We start from the raw sequence: 5,042 nt of genomic DNA on the forward strand, positions 1-5,042 counted from the left end.
TACTAAACTGTGAAGGAGATTGAGATAAGAATATCCGTACAAACTTACGTTTTAAAAAAAAAAGGTGAAAAAACGTCAAGTTCACACACTTGCCTATACAAATAGAATTACACAAGAATTAATACTCCTATAAAAAATATTTTATTTGTAAAGTAACATATTTAAAAGCGTTAATGAGAAATATTGTTTAAATTTCTATTTTTTAAAAGAGTGATATCAAGTAGTTAGGCTAAATAAAAGTAATTCACGTGCTTCCTTATATGAATAGAATTATATAAAAAGAAATTGTTCTTATATGAAAAAAATTGTTTTTACATGAGGAAAATTATGTAGAAAGAAAATTTTCTTATATAAAATATTTCATATACATTTTCAGAAAACACAAATCTAAAGACATTAAAATATAATATTGTTTAAATTTTTATTTTCTATAAAAGAGATATTTTAAGATAGACCAAACGAAAATACCAAGTATAGCGTTATAATAGCTTTGCATATATCCATACTACATATAGTAATTATTGACTTCTTTTTATTAGTAACTATATAAAAAATTAGGATGAAATAAAAATAATAGTTATATAAAAACACAAAAAATACCGCGAACTCTAACGCATGAAAATAGAAACAAAACAAGTCAGTTATTGTTCCAATCCGTCAACAGGTTTTTGCATAATGTTAAGAAATCTAAAAATATCGGTTCTAATTTTATTTTTCATTATAATTTAAAGTGAAATAAGTAGTATTTAAACTTTTATAGACTAAATGATCATCATTTGTTACGAAAGTATCATTAAATAAGGAGTATTTTCTGCTATTGCTCCATGTTGTTACATGTTAGTTGATAACCTTTGTGCTAACCTAAAGAGGTATAATAGAATAACCACTGTAGGTGGCAATGTTACCCTTACTACGATTCGAACAGTTTTGTAAATTTTCATGCAGACACCTCGTAATTCAGGACGCAAAACACATAGAGCGAAATGGACAGGGAAAGATTAAAAGAAGACAATTGAAGCTGTACGTGATTGCTCTGTTAAAAAAGTCTGTTAATATTCCTATAACAATATTACGAAACAGGTTAAAAAACAATAATGAGAAAAAACCACTTCTGGGACAAAAAACATTATTTAGTTCTAAACAAGAAAAAGAAATTTTTTATCATTTCCTACTTTTATCAAAATTATTCTATAGAATTTCGATAACTAAAATTCGTCATCTTGTCGTTCAACTGGCTAAAGCTAATAGAATTTGACATAACTTTAATAAGACAACAAAGCAGATTTAGATTGGGCCTATGGATTTTTTAAGATCTTTTAATAAATTTTAGAAAGTTAAAAGCTACTAGTCTAAAGGATTTCAGGTTTCAACAAAGCCGAAGTAAAATTATTTTTCACTAACTTGGAAATAGTAATGACAAAGTTCAAATTAATCACATCAAGAATATATAACAAAACAGATCTGTCTATAAGCAAGGAAAAATCTTAAGACTTAAAGGCCACAAACAAATAGATGCGGTTACGAGCTGGAAAAGAGGAAAAAATGTGATAGTCATCTGAGCAATAAATGAGCTGAAAATTTTATTCTTCTAATGTTCATGTTTTCATACATGCAAATGATACCTCTGCTACAAAAAGGAAGTCCACATGATGCTATTTATTCTTGTTCTAAGAATGGCTGGGCGAATGAAGATCTCCTAGACTAGCTAAAACATTTCAACATTCAATATCCTATCCTACTGCTGAGAATCCCATTCTGTTGATCTTTAATAACTACTTCACAGCCACAAATCTTACAAAGTCTATAATTTCTGTAGGAAACATACATATTATTTCACTATCATAACACACTTCTCACAAACTCCAGCGCATACAAGTCTGACATACAATGTGCTCTTTGCAATGTGCTCTTCCTGTTCTTTATCTTTTTCTAATTAAAGATTTAAATTAGAAAGAGATAAAAAAAGAAACAGGAAGCAGAAAACACATTGTAGATAAAGCTTTAAATGTTTGTTTTTACAGGCTATTAAAAAATACATTTAATAGAGAATGTGAGTTGTGTCTAAAAATTCATAGTGATCAACAAAATAGGATAACGCATTATAAGTTGACAGAAATATTTAATCATACCTATATTCGGATAGCAACTCTCGAGAAAGAGAAAACAGGTTTTTAAACAACGGGGATTTATCCAATTAATTTCAATTAATTTAAAAAAGATGGTTTTGCTGCAATATATTCATGTATATAGAAGAAATAGTGATGATTCATAATATTAATCAGGAAAAGATAAATGTATCTACTAGTAATCAGTCATCTATTGAGAGAAGAAATTTCCTTGATCACTAATCATCAATATCAATAGTCGGACAAAATTCTGTCAGTCGTTTGAACACTTCCTTTTCAATTTTTGTGTCTAGATTTAATAAAGTAAGTGTACAAGAAATATCTCTTGTGCCAGCTTTGGTTAGGCCTAAACAATCGGGAGAAAAAAACATAAGAATCAGCGTTCAGAAATTATTAGGTTCTAATCAATGAAAGTTGTTTTCGAAGTAATAAAGAAGAAAAAAGGAAACAATCAAGTTTTACAGAAGAAAAAACCATCTCTCAAAACAACAAAAAGCAACAAACAAAAAACAACGAAAAATTTAAAAAAAACATACAAAAAGAACATTACATTTGAATTGTCATCAGATAAAAATAAAGATATTGATGAAAATAATTTTATCCGTGCTGATAAGAATTTATGTGTTATATGTAAAGACTTCGGAAAAAATAACGAAATGTGATATAGATATATGCTATATTCAAAATGAGCTTCATTCAGAATGCAGCGGAAAAGACTCTCGAAAATTATATTTACGATTATTGTTTGTATCTTAAAATATATACTCCAAGATCATTTTATTACACACATACACACACTATACATTCTAAACTATAAGATACTCTGTCATTTTTTATTATTATATTGTCACTATCGTAGAAAAACTTATGTACATTTTTTGTGAATTTAAGATATTTATATCACTACATAAAGAAGGCAGAATTAAATTCTGAATATAATAATATATTGAAGATATATTTATATCTTTAATTCACAAAAAATGCATTTAGAAAGTTTTTTCCACAGCAGTAACGACATGACGATATTATTCCATTAGAATGGCAGATTTATCTTAGTGCATAAAGTAATACTGTCAAATGTACAAAAATAAAAAATATTTATGGCATATTAATTTAAGTAAAACAATTACTTAATTTAAATAAAACTACTACAACTTTTATTTTTTAGATATAAAGGTATATTCACTAGCAATACATTATTTTTATTTTCTTTTGTTTCTACAATAAATTAGATGATATCTAAATCGATATTTCCTTAAGGCAATGCTATTACTCCATCTTCCCTTAATCATAAACTATTGTGGCTGGTATATCTATGTTTGTGTCGAAAAGGTCTTTCCGATTTGATTCTTTCGGATTTGACGATCTAAGCCAAGCCGCACATGAAAACATTATTACATAAATGATCTGTTTACATAACATACTGGATTTCAAAATTGGATAAATATGTTTTTATAAAATTAGAAATAAAATTAGAGGAGCAAAACGGTCATGATTGACATCTTTCACGAGCTTGCGCGATAATCATTACAGAAGTTAAAGTGACAATATGTGAGACATCTGACGTCAAAACTACCACGGAGCATCTTTATCTTAAATAAGTGTATAATGAATAATCAATATTTACATTGATACTGCCATTTCGACTCAAAACTGATTAACATACAAATTCATAAGCAGTTTGCAATTGTAACCATTTAATGCATTCTTAACTTCATCGAAAAAAATATGTTCAACTATTTCAAACTATTTCACTAAGCACGTGTTGCAATGATGCTATACCATTCACTAGATTGATAATCACTAGAAAATTTCAACCCGTGTCCGTTTCTAGCTGATCGTTTTTCATGACTCACCAATCAAGCGGTAATGTGTCAAAACAGAAGTGACATTTTGGCAGCTTGACGTTTCTTACATACATGTTTTTATCAGAAGGTTATCCGCTCACGTGTAACACGCAATCAGTAGAAGAAGAGTAAGAATGTTAAAAGTAAATAAAAAATGTTAAAAGTAAATAAAAAATATTTTTAAGTATTTCTTTACTTAAAATATTTTTTCTAATATAGTAAAGTAAAATGTTTATTAATATTGTGGAGCACTTATTAAATAACGAATAGTTTGAGAGAAAATAGCGTGAAAATATTAAAATAAAATATTAATACGAAAAGCTGTCAAAATGTCACTTCTATTTTGACACATTCCCGCTTGCCGAATGAATCAACAGTCATGAAAAACGATCAGCTAGAAACAAACACGGCTGGTGAGCCGTGAAACTTTCTAATGACTATCGATCTGGTGAGTGATATAGCATCAATGCAACTGACAAGGGACATGACGGAACTATCCCTCACCAATTTTTATGTGCTTTGAATACGTTGTAGAATATAAAAAAATAAGAGACACATATTTTTATATATTGACTTATCTCGAGGTTTAGGGGTTAAAATAGTCCTTTGAAAAAAATAAACTTTTTCATTTTTATGGAATAATTCCTAAAATATAAGGTATATGAAAAATGTTTCCTACAAAAGTTTTACAGTATTTAATAGTAATGCTCTCTGCAACAGTGTATTTCATTTTTTTTAGTGTTAAATTTTTTACGCCCCCCTTCCTCCATTTGTTGCCTTCGCAAATTTTTTAAATGTTTATAAGGACAAAAATTGTAGAGCATTTAATGCCAAAAATCCATCCATATATAATAGTAAAGTAAATGTTCACTTTAAGGGAGTCACCTTTGATGACCTTGATCTTGACATATATCATAGAGGTCATCCTCCTGAGTAACCTTCAGAAGGTTTTAGCCGTCGCTCATTGTTTGTTAAAAAGTTATTGATGAAAGAAGTTCGAAAAATATATTACAATTTTTCGATACTGTGTACTGTTAACGAGCAATATCGAATAATAACTGCAATATCG

Source organism: Odontomachus brunneus, unplaced genomic scaffold (genome assembly GCF_010583005.1).
Source record: "Odontomachus brunneus isolate Ranch 3 - 2012 unplaced genomic scaffold, Obru_v1 Obru_scaffold_040, whole genome shotgun sequence".
Taxonomy (NCBI): Eukaryota; Metazoa; Arthropoda; class Insecta; order Hymenoptera; family Formicidae; genus Odontomachus; species Odontomachus brunneus.